We start from the raw sequence: 16600 nt of genomic DNA on the forward strand, positions 1-16600 counted from the left end.
TGAATAAATACATTTTTAGTATAACACAGGCCTGACCTATGCCTTGCTCCTGGTCAGCACCTGCATCAAATATATTAAGAAGTTATAACAGAAAGCATTTCAATAAATAACAGTAGATTTCTACTTTTTACTCCCCCACAAAGCTGAGCATTTCAGAACAGCAACATGTAAATAAATCACTGTAGGCTTCTAGTAAATTTAGCACTACGTGGAAGAAAACATTTCATTTAACCAGCATTACCCATGTCATCAGGTAAGAATAAACCTTTCTTTTAATAGGAGTAACCATCTCCTTATATACCTAGAGGTCTTTGGGAACCATTGCATTAGGCAGGAGTATGCATGACATATGACCCAGGAACCAGGTAATTATGTAGTATAAACATTTCCTGAGGTAGCAACAGCATTCAGATAACAGTGCCTTAGGCAGTAATATACATGTCATTAGAGTAAAGGCAGAACATTTCATTAGTCATAAACTAACCAGACAGTTAATTACCAGTTTCACTTGGGAGGAATAACCATTCCTTTACCTAGAGCATTACGCAAAGCGTATTTGAATGAACCTTACATTGGGCATTCACTAAGGCATTTAGCTAGTAATAACAGTTCTCTAGGCAGAAGTTAGGACATTTCTAAAGGCATTGCCCTAGGCAGGAGTGACATTTAATTAGCCAGTACCCAGTATTTCAATAGGTCCCAAGTATTTCCTTAGCACCCTATAAGCCCTGCATCAGGCTTCAAATAGGCATTACATCACTTCCAACCTGGCATTAGGCAAACTACACATAGGCTGGTGCATAAATGAGCAGTAAATTGCTCCTATTAATCAGGGAACATTCCCATAAGGCAAGGGAAAAACATCCATCAACAATGCAGCCCAATTTAATAATTAACTCACTGCAGGAGTACAAGGTTCCTACTGCAGGGGACCCACAGTGACCTTCGTGGGCCCAGTCTTTCCAGCAATTAAGTGCTTCTGTAATTAATTAGGGCCAACAGGACCCAGTCACCAGTTTTCCCCAGGGAGGGGCAAACTCGAGGTCTCATGCGACCTTCCGCCCTCCTCCCCGGGGGTTTACCTGCCTTCTTCGGCCCTTCCTGGGCCCTTGCGTAGGTTCTGGAGGCAAGGGAGGGGTTCCAACCCACCCGTGAGCTTCATTCGGCCCAGTGCGTTGCACAGGGGCCGGATCCGTGATGCGGGGCAATCGGAGGGGGCTCTGGTGCACGTCGGCCCTCCCTCCGCGACGAGTGCTGGCAGTGAGGGGGGGGCTCTGACACTCTCTCGGAGCCCTCCCCGTCGATGACAAGCGGTTCCCGGGCCTTCCAAAGCCTCACCGGCTCGGGAACCAATCAGTGCGCGGCGGGGCCGGGGCTTGATGTGTCTTCGTCAGCCCGCATGCCCTCCCCTCCGCTGACTACATCCTCCTGGGAGACCTCAACTTCCATCTGGAGAACAACAACGACCGCAACACCAGCACCCTGCTCGACAACCTCGCCAACCTGGGACTCAAGCAACTGGTGTCCACCTCCACCCACCGCGCCGGACACACACTCGACGCCGTCTTCTCATCCAGCACAGACATCGACTTCAGCCACGCCACAGAGCTTCAATGGACGGACCACAGCTGCGTCCACTTCACCTTCAAGAGAACGACGACCCACCAACACCAGCAACAGGCCGCCCGCAGAAGCTGGAACAAGATCACAGCAGACCAGCTCGCCACCTCCCTGAGCCAGCACCCTCCTGCCAGCTCAGCGAACCCCAGCCAGGCCGCCGACAACCTCACAAAGTGGATCAGCAACTGCGCGGACTAACTCGCCCCACTGAGGACCCCGCCTAGCAGACACGGCAGCAAGAAGACCCCATGGTTCACCGACGAACTCAAGAGCTCCAAGAAGAACTGCCGAGCCCTCGAGAAAGTCTGGAAAAGGGAACCGACACCGGACAACAGGACCTCCTACAAACTTGCCACCCGGAAACACCACCAGCTGATCCGCGCCGCCAAGAAAACAGCATTCAAGGACCGGCTGGACAACAACGCACACAACTGCAAGGAACTCTTCAACATCGTGAAAGAGCTTTCCAACCCCAGCGCAGGAAACAACGACATCACCCCATCGCAAGACCTCTGCAACTCCCTCGCTTCATACTTCCACAACAAGATCACGGACATACACAGCAGCTTCAACAACCAACCAACGCACACCATGACCGAACAACCACCCCCCACCACCACCCTCCACGCCTGGACCCCGATCAGCACCGAAGACACCATCCGCACGATGAACTCCATCCACTCCGGATCACCGACCGACCCCTGCCCTCACCACGTCTTCAACAAGGCCGACGCTGTCATCGCACCCCACCTACGAGACATCATCAACACATCCTTCGACACCACCATCTTCCCTGAGAGCTGGAAACACGCCGAACTCAGCGCCCTACTCAAGAAACCAACAGCGGACCCCACCGACCTCAAGAACTACCGCCCCATCTCGCTTCTCCCGTTTCCAGCCAAAGTCATCGAGAAGACCGTCAACAAGCAGATGGCCGCCTTCCTCGAGACGAACGGATCCCTCGACCCCTCACAGTCCGGCTTCCGAGCCAACCACAGCTCCGAGACCGCCCTCATCGCCGCCACCGATGACATCCGAGCCCTGATGGACAATGGAGAAACAGTGGCCCTCATCCTCCTAGACCTCTCCGCGGCATTCGACACTGTCTGCCACCGCACCCTAGTGCAGCGCCTCAGCGACGTCGGAATTCAGGAGAAGGCACTGGAATGGATCATCTCCTTCCTCGACGGAAGAACACAGAGAGTCCGCCTGCCACCGTACAAGTCAGAGGCCTCCGAAGTCATCTGCGGCGTCCCCCAAGGATCATCTCTGAGCCCCACCCTCTTCAACGTCTACATGAGCCCCCTCGCGGCCATCGTACGCAAACACAACCTCAGAATAATCTCCTACGCCGACGACACCCAGCTGATCCTCTCCCTGACCAACGACCCCGCAGCCGCCAGAGCCAACCTGCACGAAGGGATGAAAGAGGTAGCCGAGTGGATGACGACCAGCCGCCTGAAACTGAACTCAGACAAGACGGAGGTCCTCATCCTGGGCTCTTCACCCTCCGCCTGGGACGACTCCTGGTGGCCACCCGCCCTGGGCACCGCACCCAAACCGACAGACCACGCACGCAACCTGGGCTTCATCCTGGACTCCTCCCTCTCCATGACCAGACAAGTCAACGCCGTCTCCTCGTCGTGCTTCAACATCCTGCGCATGCTACGAAAGATCTTCTGGTGGATCCCCACCGAGACCAGGAAGACCGTCACCCAAGCCCTCGTCACCAGCCGTCTGGACTACGGCAACGCCCTATACGCCGGTACCACCGCCAAGCTCCAGAAGAGACTCCAGCGGAGCCAGAACGCCTCGGCCAGACTCATCCTCGACATCCCACGAACCAGCCACATCTCCGGACATCTGAGAGACCTTCACTGGCTCCCCGTCAACAAAAGAATCACCTTCCGCCTCCTCACCCACGCACACAAAGCCCTACACGACCAAGGCCCGAGCTACCTCAACAGCCGAGTCAACTTCTACGCTCCCAAACGCCACCTCCGATCAGCCAACCACGCCCTCGCCGCCGTCCCCCGCATCCGAAGAGCGACTACAGGAGGAAGGTCCTTCTCCTACCTGGCCGCCAAGACCTGGAACTCCCTCCCGACCGACCTGCGCCTGATCCAAGACCACCTCTCCTTCAGGAAGAAGCTGAAGACCTAGCTGTTCGAGCAGTAGCGGCACCCCCCCCCCCAGCGCCTTGAGACCCTACGGGTATGTAGCGCGCTTTATAAGTGTCACTGATTGATTGATTGATTGATTGATACGGGGATTCCTGCCTCAGGGCCTAACGCGGCCTTACTGGAATGGGCGGAGGCCTCCTCAGGCGTACAATGCGGCGGCCCTCTCCTGGGACACGGGGGCCGCCGAGGGGGGTCACGAAGACGGCGCTGGTTCCGCTGGGATCCCTCACTCTCCGGCCGGGCCGCGGCGGTGACAGCGGCCCCAAGTCACGCCGAGACACAGCGCCTTTTCTCCCTCACGCCTCCGGTTGCTGAGGCGGCCCTCTTTTGGCACTGGGGGTCGCCTGGGGCAAAGCACGGCGTTTCACTAGGCGCTACAGGTAGGCGCTTGGCGAGGTTGCGGTCAGTGGCGCTCTTCCACTACTTCCAATCGCTTCACCGGCACAGCTACATAAGAGCGCTTTTCAGGGGTCAGCAGTGGAGCAATTAACAGCGCTTGGCAGGTTACTTCGCAGCGCTTTACCGGGTACAAGTCTCAGTTCACAGCGCTTTTGAGGGGAGCAATTATCAGCGCTTGGTCAGACCAGCAGTTCCCGGGCAGTATAGCGCTTCAGCAGGCAGTCCTAGCACTTGGGGCACTTCACAGCGCTTTACAGGGGGGCAACTTCCACAGCCCTGCAGGCATTTCACAGCGCTCCCACAGGACACAGCAATTCTTCACCAGTCAAGCGCTTGGAGGGCAATGTAGCGCTTAGGCAGTTTCTAGGTTGGCGCTTCATCAGTAGTTGCTTAAAAATAGAGGCAGCTCACAGGACAAGCCACACAGCAGTGGCAGGTTAGCGCAGGAACCCCAGGTGGCGTCAAGGGGGCACAGGGAGCGACACAGCGCCAATACCTGTTGGGTTCCTCAAAAGTCCTGTGGTGATTTGGTTTTCTTCTTGGCGGGATGTTTCTTGCGCCCTTAGTTTAGTTGCTTGGTTTCTTGTTCCTTGAAGGGGGGAATACATTGGTGGCTGGTGTTCCAAGTTCTTCTCAGCCAATCCCTCCAAGTGGTCCCTGGGGGGTTCCCTTCCGCTGGGCTAGGTCAGGGGGGATTTACAGGAGTCCTCAATACTTGTAAGGCAGCACTCCAAGCCCTGTCACTTCCAGTATCATAGTCCCTGACTAGGCCCCTCTGCCTAAACTCCTGCGTAGGTTCCTCCCCCAGGTCTCCCTTCTGTCACCCTTCTCTCCTCAGGAAAGTCTCCCTCCCTTTCCTTATATACTGCCAGTTGACAGTTGGTAGTGTCAGTTGGTGTCAGTTGGTGTCAGTTGGTGTCACCTCACCTCTCCCAGAAGGTTCCAGGTGGTTCTAGTAGGTTCCATCATTCTACCTGTGGACAGGCTGGCAGGCTAAGATGGATACATTGCCTGAGGGTTCCAGCCAGCCTCTGGCTACTAGAATGCGCCCACTAAACCACGCTGCTGCAGCAGTGGTCTGTGGCAGCCATGTTAGGGGTAGGAAGTACCTGTACTTTAACACTAGTTTTACACTACACAGGCCCTTCTCCACCACACAAGGCCTACACCCTGTTGTTTCAATAGGGGCATTCTAAATTAACAGGGGATAAAAAGCGAAAATTTTCTGGGGAAAGGGCCAAGTCTCACACATCTCCCCCCCAGCCTAAAGCCAGGGTAGACTGATCATTCCCTTGACGGGCTTCCCTGCTTGGGGCGGAAAAAGGTGGACGCAGGCCCAATACCACCATGACATCCTCGCTAATCCAACCACCCCACTGGTGTTCCTAGTGGGATGCGGCCAGGACAGACCTCCAATCCAGATGTCTCTGGCCCTTACTCTCTCTCAGAGTGGGGGGCAGTCGCCCCAGGCCCGTGGTACCTTTTTCCACTCTCCTCCTCAACCTAGGGTCTAAACCCTTAAGTTGAATTGGTGACAGGGGCGAGACCTACCTCTCCCTGCACCCCCTCCCAGGGTTCCGCACCCTCCCACCTGGAGTAGTACCCCTGAGAGTCACAACCGGGGGAACTCTGAATACAGAGATTCCTCCCGTCAGGCCAGGCAACCCCTGAACCTGGCCACCCAACCCAGGATCTTTAACCCCGTGGCTGGACCAGTGCCAGAGGAGAGTCCTTCCTCCCTCTGCACCCCCTTCCAGGGTTCCGCACCCTCCTCCCCGGATAGGTACCCCTGGAAGTCACAACTGGGGGAACTCTGAATACAGAGATTCCTCCCGCCAGGTCAGGCAACCCCTGAACCTGAAACCCCAGTCCAGGTTCTACACCCCGTGACTGGTGCAAACCCCGAACCTCGGGTACGCTGCCACCATGGAAGTACCTGGCACACATGATCTCAAGGTCTTCAGCTCTGTCTCTGTTAGCTGAAGCCTGTGCACCAGCTTCCCTTCCTTTGCAAGGCTCACATTATCCCTCTCATGCTCTAACCTCTCTGACGACGCACACCCCCTCTCAGGATTCTCTGGTGTGGCCGCCTCCCTGGGTGTGACCTGCCCCTCCTGTCCCCATCCCCTCTCCCCTCTGGGTGGGCTCCTACCCGTGCCCCCAAAGTGGTACGGAGTTCCTTCTTCCCTCCACCCAACAGGCACCCCCATCCCCTGACACAACACTCCAGTGCCAGGTGAGGACTCAGATAATTCAGGAAAAGGTTCTAGGATGTGGCGACAGAATGAGGTCCAACAGGCCCTGATACACTCACAGGCTAGACAGTGGAGGGGTCAATTCCTAAGGCTTGCACACACAATAATTGTGCAGCCCAATTGCTGTGCACCCTGTCCCAATGGAGGGTGCTGCATGGTCACAGGTCCTGGATCCCACCGCTCGACACCAATATGTTGGAACTGGGGTCACCAGTCCCCTAGGGTAGCATGGCACGAGCGGGTAGGCATCCGAAAGCACATGTGTTAAGCGACCATGCAGCACACGCAACCACTGAATCAGAAACATGAGCACGCAATTAGTGACACCACTCCAGTGAGCTTGTGTAAAAACTCAAGTCAACTTTATTAAGATAGAGCAGGATCAGGGTATTAGGAATTCATCATAAAATTAGCTTATTAGCTTTCCACTAAAATACATGTGTGAGAACACTTAGCATTAAATACTGGATGAATAACTCATAAATATTAAATATTCCATAAATATTAAATATTGAATAAATACATTTTTAGTATAACACAGGCCTGACCTATGCCATGCTCCTGGTCAGCACCTGCATCAAATATATTAAGAAGTTATAACAGAAAGCATTTCAATAAATAACAGTAGATTTCTACTTTTTACTCCCCCACAAAGCTGAGCATTTCAGAACAGCAACATGTAAATAAATCACTGTAGGCTTCTAGTAAATTTAGCACTACGTGGAAGAAAACATTTCATTTAACCAGCATTACCCATGTCATCAGGTAAGAATAAACCTTTCTTTTAATAGGAGTAACCATCTCCTTATATACCTAGAGGTCTTTGGGAACCATTGCATTAGGCAGGAGTATGCATGACATATGACCCAGGAACCAGGTAATTATGTAGTATAAACATTTCCTGAGGTAGCAACAGCATTCAGATAACAGTGCCTTAGGCAGTAATATACATGTCATTAGAGTAAAGGCAGAACATTTCATTAGTCATAAACTAACCAGACAGTTAATTACCAGTTTCACTTGGGAGGAATAACCATTCCTTTACCTAGAGCATTACGCAAAGCGTATTTGAATGAACCTTACATTGGGCATTCACTAAGGCATTTAGCTAGTAATAACAGTTCTCTAGGCAGAAGTTAGGACATTTCTAAAGGCATTGCCCTAGGCAGGAGTGACATTTAATTAGCCAGTACCCAGTATTTCAATAGGTCCCAAGTATTTCCTTAGCACCCTATAAGCCCTGCATCAGGCTTCAAATAGGCATTACATCACTTCCAACCTGGCATTAGGCAAACTACACATAGGCTGGTGCATAAATGAGCAGTAAATTGCTCCTATTAATCAGGGAACATTCCCATAAGGCAAGGGAAAAACATCCATCAACAATGCAGCCCAATTTAATAATTAACTCACTGCAGGAGTACAAGGTTCCTACTGCAGGGGACCCACAGTGACCTTCGTGGGCCCAGTCTTTCCAGCAAGTAAGTGCTTCTGTAATTAATTAGGGCCAACAGGACCCAGTCACCAGTTTTCCCCAGGGAGGGGCAAACTCGAGGTCTCATGCGACCTTCCGCCCTCCTCCCCGGGGGTTTACCTGCCTTCTTCGGCCCTTCCTGGGCCCTTGCGTAGGTTCTGGAGGCAAGGGAGGGGTTCCAACCCACCCGTGAGCTTCATTCGGCCCAGTGCGTTGCACAGGGGCCGGATCCGTGATGCGGGGCAATCGGAGGGGGCTCTGGTGCACGTCGGCCCTCCCTCCGCGACGAGTGCTGGCAGTGAGGGGGGGGCTCTGACACTCTCTCGGAGCCCTCCCCGTCGATGACAAGCGGTTCCCGGGCCTTCCAAAGCCTCACCGGCTCGGGAACCAATCAGTGCGCGGCGGGGCCGGGGCTTGATGTGTCCCCGTCACGTGATACGGGGATTACTGCCTCAGGGCCTAACGCGGCCTTACTGGAATGCGCGGAGGCCTCCTCAGGCGTACAATACGGCGGCCCTCTCCTGGGACACGGGGGCCGCCGAGGGGGGTCACGAAGACGGCGCTGGTTCCGCTGGGATCCCTCACTCTCCGGCCGGGCCGCGGCGGTGACAGCGGCCCCAAGTCACGCCGAGACACAGCGCCTTTTCTCCCTCACGCCTCCGGTTGTTGAGGCGGCCCTCTTTTGGCACTGGGGGTCGCCTGGGGCAAAGCACGGCGTTTCACTAGGCGCTACAGGTAGGCGCTTGGCGAGGTTGCGGTCAGTGGCGCTCTTCCACTACTTCCGATCGCTTCACCGGCACAGCTACATAAGAGCGCTTTTCAGGGGTCAGCAGTGGAGCAATTAACAGCGCTTGGCAGGTTACTTCGCAGCGCTTTACCGGGTACAAGTCTCAGTTCACAGCGCTTTTGAGGGGAGCAATTATCAGCGCTTGGTCAGACCAGCAGTTCCCGGGCAGTATAGCGCTTCAGCAGGCAGTCCTAGCACTTGGGGCACTTCACAGCGCTTTACAGGGGGGCAACTTCCACAGCCCTGCAGGCATTTCACAGCGCTCCCACAGGACACAGCAATTCTTCACCAGTCAAGCGCTTGGAGGGCAAAGTAGCGCTTAGGCAGTTTCTAGGTTGGCGCTTCATCAGTAGTTGCTTAAAAATAGAGGCAGCTCACAGGACAAGCCACACAGCAGTGGCAGGTTAGCGCAGGAACCCCAGGTGGCGTCAAGGGGGCACAGGGAGCGACACAGCGCCAATACCTGTTGGGTTCCTCAAAAGTCCTGTGGTGATTTGGTTTTCTTCTTGGCGGGATATTTCTTGCGCCCTTAGTTTAGTTGCTTGGTTTCTTGTTCCTTGAAGGGGGGAATAAATTGGTGGCTGGTGTTCCAAGTTCTTCTCAGCCAATCCCTCCAAGTGGTCCCTGGGGGGTTCCCTTCCGCTGGGCTAGGTCAGGGGGGATTTACAGGAGTCCTCAATACTTGTAAGGCAGCACTCCAAGCCCTGTCACTTCCAGTATCATAGTCCCTGACTAGGCCCCTCTGCCTAAACTCCTGCGTAGGTTCCTCCCCCAGGTCTCCCTTCTGTCACCCTTCTCTCCTCAGGAAAGTCTCCCTCCCTTTCCTTATATACTGCCAGTTGACAGTTGGTAGTGTCAGTTGGTGTCAGTTGGTGTCAGTTGGTGTCACCTCACCTCTCCCAGAAGGTTCCAGGTGGTTCTAGTAGGTTCCATCATTCTACCTGTGGACAGGCTGGCAGGCTAAGATGGATACATTGCCTGAGGGTTCCAGCCAGCCTCTGGCTACTAGAATGCGCCCACTAAACCACGCTGCTGCAGCAGTGGTCTGTGGCAGCCATGTTAGGGGTAGGAAGTACCTGTACTTTAACACTAGTTTTACACTACACAGGCCCTTCTCCACCACACAAGGCCTACACCCTGTTGTTTCAATAGGGGCATTCTAAATTAACAGGGGATAAAAAGCGAAAAATTTCTGGGGAAAGGGCCAAGTCTCACAGACACCTATAGCATTTGTAATGCAACATGTTTTGTATTTACGTGACTTAGATGGCAGCTCTGGTCATTAGGCCACATCTCTAGAGAGATGTACGAAGTACTGAGGAAGACAAGATAAACTGCACTTCAATAATGATGTCGAAATTAAGTTAGTACCTCTTTGAACGTTCAAAATTGTGAAAATTATGAGACTCTAGTTCAGAACAGTTCGAATTTAGCTGTAGGACAAGGCAACCCAAGAAGTTCCAGTGCAAAGTGTTGGAAGTAACTGTGGCCAAGCATCTACTGTAAACAGAGGCCACGTTGTCAGTAAACTTGGGAAAATATGTAGCCTGGCCCAACATTAAAAGTGTTGCAGTCACTGGGTGTAGGCCATTAAAACAAGCATGAATGAAAATAGAGATTACGCAGAGAAAAAAATGAAAATAAAGGGGTATCTTTAGTAGTAGGAGGAGGGGACTCTAGAATGAGAGAAAAAATTGCAAAAAAAGTTTAAAAGGTAAATGGAGAGGGTCGGTTTAAATAAAAAGGGCTGTAGGAATCCTCTCGGGTAAATTAAAAATGAAAACGTACTCTGCATTTTAAATAACATGCATTTGTAACACACGGACAGAGGGAGAGAGGACGTGAGAGCAAAGCAAACGGGCAGCCTGTGAAAATGTATGGCCCGATGAAGGAGATAAGGTATGCGTGGTGTGGGGATGTTGTGAGGGCTGGAAGGAAGGGGCCCCAGAAGAGAGACTCCGGATGCGAGGGGCTGCATGTTTTTTAAGTAAATGTGCGCTGATGCATTTGGAGCACGGAAGTGAAATGCAGACACCTCCAGTATTAAACGTTTAGTAAAGTGAGCGGTCAAAGGGAAGAGATTAAAAAAGTGTATCTTAACAAAACTGACTCCGAGATGGAAGGCTAGTTCCGCCGCCAGTTGTGAATAAGTGCAGCGAAGACTTGGGGGTGACAGACAGAGGCTGTTTTTTAAGTAGCAGGCGGAAGCAGGGATGCCAGGAAGCAAACAGGGAAAGGTTGTGTGTGTGTTTGTGTGAGATGGCAAAGCAACAGGCTAAAGAAACAAGCAATGCTGCCACCATTGCCAGAAGACCATGTTACATGTACCACGTCATACAGGAGCTAGATGCTGTACAACATGGTAATTTTTTTTAAAATGAGAAGCGATGATGCAACTGATGTGTCAGCATCAGAGAGCATAAAATGAGACACGGCCTGGCGGCCGTGAAACTGAAAGGCCGGCCGGCCGTGAATCATTAGGGGATGAGAAATGCGCTGGGAGGAGAAATGCAGAGCGCACGCTGAGAAGCTTGTGGGAGGGAGGCTGGGCTGCCTTTGATGTGGTAATGCGAGGCAGGCAGGCAGGCGGCTGGTGGCATTGTGCACGCGCTTTTTAGGGCTTGCGCTTGCGCAATGACCTAAAAAGCGCACATGCACTGCATGGAATCGCCAGTGGTTAAACTCTGGATAAGCCACTATAGAGCTTCGCCAGCTATGAGCCCTAAAAAATTCTACTAAAGCCCTGTTTGATATTGTTAGAGACTTTGCTTCCCCCCTGTATGCAAGCAATTGCCATCAGAATCCCAGGAATTATGTGACACTATTGCATACTTTTTTCATGAAAAAATCGCTAAAATCTACGCAAACTTCCCAGTTGTGGATATAAAAAATATCCAATTAAACAATGAGTCGGAACCCCCCGCCCCCACAATGAATAGTGCTATGCTCAGTCAATTCAATCATGTCTCACTGGCAGAGACTAGCAAACTATTATCAGCTGCCAAATCCGGGTCCCCTCAGGATCTATGTCCACCTAGTACGATGGCCCTTGTCTCCCCATTTTGTGCCCCAATGATCCAACGTATGTTTAATGCCTCAATTAAGACTGGTCTCATCCCGAGGCCTTGGAAAGACGCCGTCGTGCGGCCGATCTTGAAGAAGCCATCTGCAGACCCATTGGAATTAAGTAACTATAGGCCGATATCCCTGCTACCCTTATTAGGGAAACTACTGGAAGCAAATATAAATACTCAACTTAGCCAATACCTGGAAGCAAATAACATACTTGACCCGTCCCAATCAGGGTTTCGACGGGGTTTCAGCACTGAAACAGCTACGCTGGCGGTCACCGACTCACTAAGACGTACCCTCGATGCCGGGGGCTCTTCCATCTTGATTCTTTTAGATCTCTCCGCGGCCTTTGATACAATATCGCATCGGAGGCTAGCGGAGAGAATAAGTGAGTGTGGTATCGGTGGCACTGCCCTACAGTGGCTGAGAAACTTCCTAAAGGAATAGATGGCAAACCATCATGCTTGGCCCTTTTGTTTCCAAAAAGAAGTTCCTACAGGATAAGGGGGTACCACAGGGCTCATGTCTCAGCCCCACCCTATTTAATATTTATTTAGCTCCCCTGGCCAAGTTGATTCAATCCTTCGGATTTGAGATCATCTCTTACGCCGACGATACGCAGCTACTATTCCCAATCGGTAAAAACATCACTGAAGAGAAACAACGTTTTATGGGTGGTATGCGGCGATCGCAAATTGGATGAGGGAGCAATGCCTACAACTCAACCCGGGGAAAAGAGAGCTAATGTTGTTAGGGAAGTCCGCAGTCCTTTGGACTCCAGACTGGTGGCCCCCCAACTGGGCTCAGCACCAACACCTTCTACCTCAGTAAAAAGCCTGGGAATCCAACTGGATGCCAAACTAGATATGAAGGAAAATGTGAAAAACATTGCAGGATCATGCTATTACAATCTACGCCTACTACGCAGAATTATTCCCTATCTACCTCTGGAGCACCGCAGAACTATAGTACAGGCAATGATAGGAAGCAGGCTGGATTATGGTAACGCCCTACTGGCAGAGGTAGGAATCACCACCCTATCAAAGCTGCAAGTAATACAAAACACCGCGGCCAGAATGGTCCTGAATTGCCCCCCTGGAAGCCCTTCCCTCCCCTTGCTGAGACAACTGCACTGGCTGCCAATCCAAAAACGCGCCATGTTCAAGATCTGTTGCCTGTCCTTCAAAACTTTAGAGGTGAAGGTCCAGCATATCTTAGGGACAAACTTTTCAAGCACGCAAGCGAGTGCAACCTAAGATCAAATGCTCTTGCCCTCCTGAACAATCCCGGATACGGCTAACCCGCACAGGCGGTAGAGCACTCTCATTTGTAGCACCAAAATACTGGAACTCCCTCCCAGTGACGCTGGGAAAATCCCCAACTTACCTGACCTTTAGGAAACAATTAAACACTTGGTTGTTCTGAACCTTCCTAACCACAGGATATACCCCCTTTCTGGTGAGTGCTGAGATGCCCCTGGGTGATTCATGCGCGATAAAAGAGTCATTAACATAACATAACATAACATACTGGAGCTCTTGTCCGTCACAAATCTTGGTCCTGAACTCTTCCAGTCCAGGAACACACTTTGTCCACTACCAATGCTGATTTTTGGAACATACGTTATCCCCTTCTGGACAGGTTGGAACTTTTTTATGTATATTTTTATTGATTATAACACAAGAAAGAAAATATACATATCAGGTGTCATTTGGTGAAATACATTCCAACTGGGGACAGGCAAATATGTTGAAGAAATACACCACAATCATAGGCATCGAAAAAAAGATCAATACCAGCTTAAAGCTGAAGCAAAACATTAAGATGCAAAGGACCACAAGTACATCGCAACAGCACCCGCCCACCAGGAATACAGGATATACGAAGTGGACATGCGACACCCAGATGTAATGTACAAAAGATCAGGAGAGTATGCCACATTTCTTGTGAAGAAAGGAAAAGGGAATAGAAAGGTCATAGAAAAAAATAAAGGAAAAAAAAAAACACAACCCCCCACCCTACACCCCTGCCGATGGCTACGACCTAACCCCACTAGCAGCGTGCCTGTCGCCCACTAACCTACACCCCAAGGAAGGGAAAAGCTGGAGGAGGAGATATGGTACAAAACGATACGGGCTCCCAGATTCCCATCCCCCCACCAGAAGCAGACATCCCCTACCGCAGCGTTAAGCAAGTTATAGCAGATCAATAAAAATTCAATAGGGGAGCCACAAACAGGGAAAGGACCGTCCCGCCCGGCCCCCGGCACCACAGAGGCAGCACATCCCGTTTCGAACATAGCAGTTACACAATACCCAGACAATCAGAATCCCATCTGGCCCTCGCTCCCACAGACACAACCCGGCAAAGCCAAAAGAAAACATTGCAAAGTCAGCCCTGGCCCTGACGATCCATTACGCAGTCCCCATCAAGTACGACCAGGCCGCTACGATTCTTCATGCGAGCCCTGACCATTCGAACCGCCATCACAACAAGAACATCCAAAGACAGAAACGGCTCAAAGTCGCCACAGAAGGAGTGATACCAGGATAAACGCTGACAAAGTTCAAAAGTCAAACCAGGTCCACTGCCCACCAACGATAAATCAGCAAAGCGTTTTTGAGCATTCTCTGACAGAGGTGCGGTATGAATCCGATAGTCCGTGGAGAAGACACACTGAACTACAGAAATAGTCACATCCATCTCGGGCGGTATCGACAGAGGGCAGAACACACAGCCAGTACTTTCGGGCTCGCTCGCCGCCATCTTAGGGTCGCAACAAATTTCCAAGTCCGACGTCCGCACAGGGTCCTCGGTAGCAATCGGAGCTTGCTCCGCGGGTAAGGCATCTCGGCTCACGACCAACAAAGGGTCGGAGTCCGGTCTTCGGCAGATGTGATCAACCGTTAAGACCATCCTTTGGAAGGTGGCAGTGACTCGTTTGCGGAGCTCCCCAATGGCGGCCATTACATTGCGCAGCGACGGTGTAGTTTCGGCCCGCTCCAACGCCCCTCAGTGAGCGACCGGGCGGGTATCGGAACCCTGGAGGTCGACTTCTCCGGGGCACCAGGCAGAAATAATGTAGATGACAACTGTGGGCGCTACCAAAGCACGATCGCAGTACCGTCGCCGCCAACGAGGAACCAAGCCCATCAACCCCGGGAGCTCAACGGGGCTTCCGGGCAGCGGTTCCCCGGTCAAAGCAGTCGATATGGAAATCCGCCGTAGTTGCAAGAGAAAGCTGCCACCAGGTCACCATCCAAAACGGAAAGGAAAGATGCCACTTCGGGAGACCGGAACCACCCACGTCCCTCGGCCGATGGTGTTCAACTCCAACCCGGCCGGGTTATAACTCGAGGCCCCGGCTTCAACTCTGAGTTAGGCCAAGAATGGCGCACAACATATCTTCGTCGTCTGAGCAGCTAGAAATACCGGGATTGCACCTTTAGAATCAGGAGCACTTCAGCTGCACGGGAGTCCGGTGGAAAATCAGGATGGGAGTCAGGATTCATGAGCCTCCGGCGGAGGTCGGCGGAGCCGGGAGCTTATGCGGCCATCTTGGTTGCTAGCGTAGCTCCTCCCCTTTTCTGGGACCTTTGTCTCCTTTTGGAACCTTCGTACACTTTTTTTTCCCGGGACCTTTGCGCCCTTTTTGGAAACATTTATTCACTTTTTTTCTGAGACCTTTGTCTCCTTTTGGAACCTTTGTTCAGTTTGTTTTTTCCCTGAGACCTTTGTCTCACTTTGGAACCTTTGTTCACTTTTACTTTTTTCTGGGATCTTTGTCTCCTTTTGGAACCTTTGTTCACTATGGACCCTTTGTCTCCTTAGACCACAGGACTCTCCATCTAGGTCACAGGAGACACTGTCGTGGCACTGGAGCGTTTGCCCACTTCCACTTGATGTGGGCTCTCTGTACCAGCTCTCCATCGTGATTCTGTGACTACCACTTAAGACCACTGCCGATTCCGGGACCTTTGTCCCTCCTAGTTCTACCGGTCCTTGGACTTACTACCAATCCTTCATTTTGCCTGAATTGAAGTTTGAGTCCCATTAAATTCCCATTTCACTTGCCATAGTTTTCTCCAGGTCCATGTTGAAAACCACTTTCCAAATTTCCAGTTGCGTTTCTTTTCTAGAGGTGTATATTCTTTTAATCCTTCTGAATGGTGGCATCACTTTTATGACTTCCAGTCTGATTGTATTTATTTATTTTTATATCTCTACACTTACTGCAGAGCAACACTCTCTCAAAAGTTGGAATTAGATAAATTCTGTCGTGATCCTGAGTTAACCACACTAATCTTGTAAGTTTTGCTGTAAAAGATTTTTCTGTAATAATAATACGGTTTCTGCACTCCTCTTTCATGCCTCATGACTGCATGCGCTTCAGCCTGTTCACACATATGTATTTAAATATTGCTTTCACCTCACTCGTACTTTCATATCAGTGTATTAGAAGAAAAGAAGTCTAATTAAATACTTTGAAAATCCACAAGATGGCAATATTGTGCAATATTTAACCCTGTAACAGTCTTTGAAATGTTGCGAAAATTCAATGAGGCTCGTTTTTGGCAATTTGTTTATTTGCGATATCCTAGACAAAACAGCGTTAACAGGAAGCACTCTGTTTGCCCTCACTTTCCCATCGACGCAAACAATTTCATCGGAGCACAGGAGTAATGCAAAGAAAAGGCCGCCACAGAGTAATTACTCACAGATTGAGTTTCTCACATTGTATTCACTGACTTCATGCTCTTGTCATCCTTCAATTTCTCTCCGTAGAGTTCCGGTGACCATACAAAATGGC

General features: G+C 51.3%; 1 long non-coding RNA gene across 1 annotated transcript in view; it reads right to left on the minus strand.

The window, feature by feature from the left end:
- Nucleotides 1-16597, minus strand: part of LOC144770781 (uncharacterized) — a 57099-nt gene extending 40502 nt beyond the window's left edge. The window contains exon 1 of the long non-coding RNA XR_013599029.1: nt 16509-16597. This is a non-coding gene — a long non-coding RNA (uncharacterized LOC144770781). The remainder of the gene's footprint in view (nt 1-16508) is intronic.
- Nucleotides 16598-16600: the final 3 nt, after the last annotated feature.

Source organism: Lissotriton helveticus, chromosome 7 (genome assembly GCF_964261635.1).
Source record: "Lissotriton helveticus chromosome 7, aLisHel1.1, whole genome shotgun sequence".
NCBI classification, from domain to species: domain Eukaryota; kingdom Metazoa; phylum Chordata; class Amphibia; order Caudata; family Salamandridae; genus Lissotriton; species Lissotriton helveticus.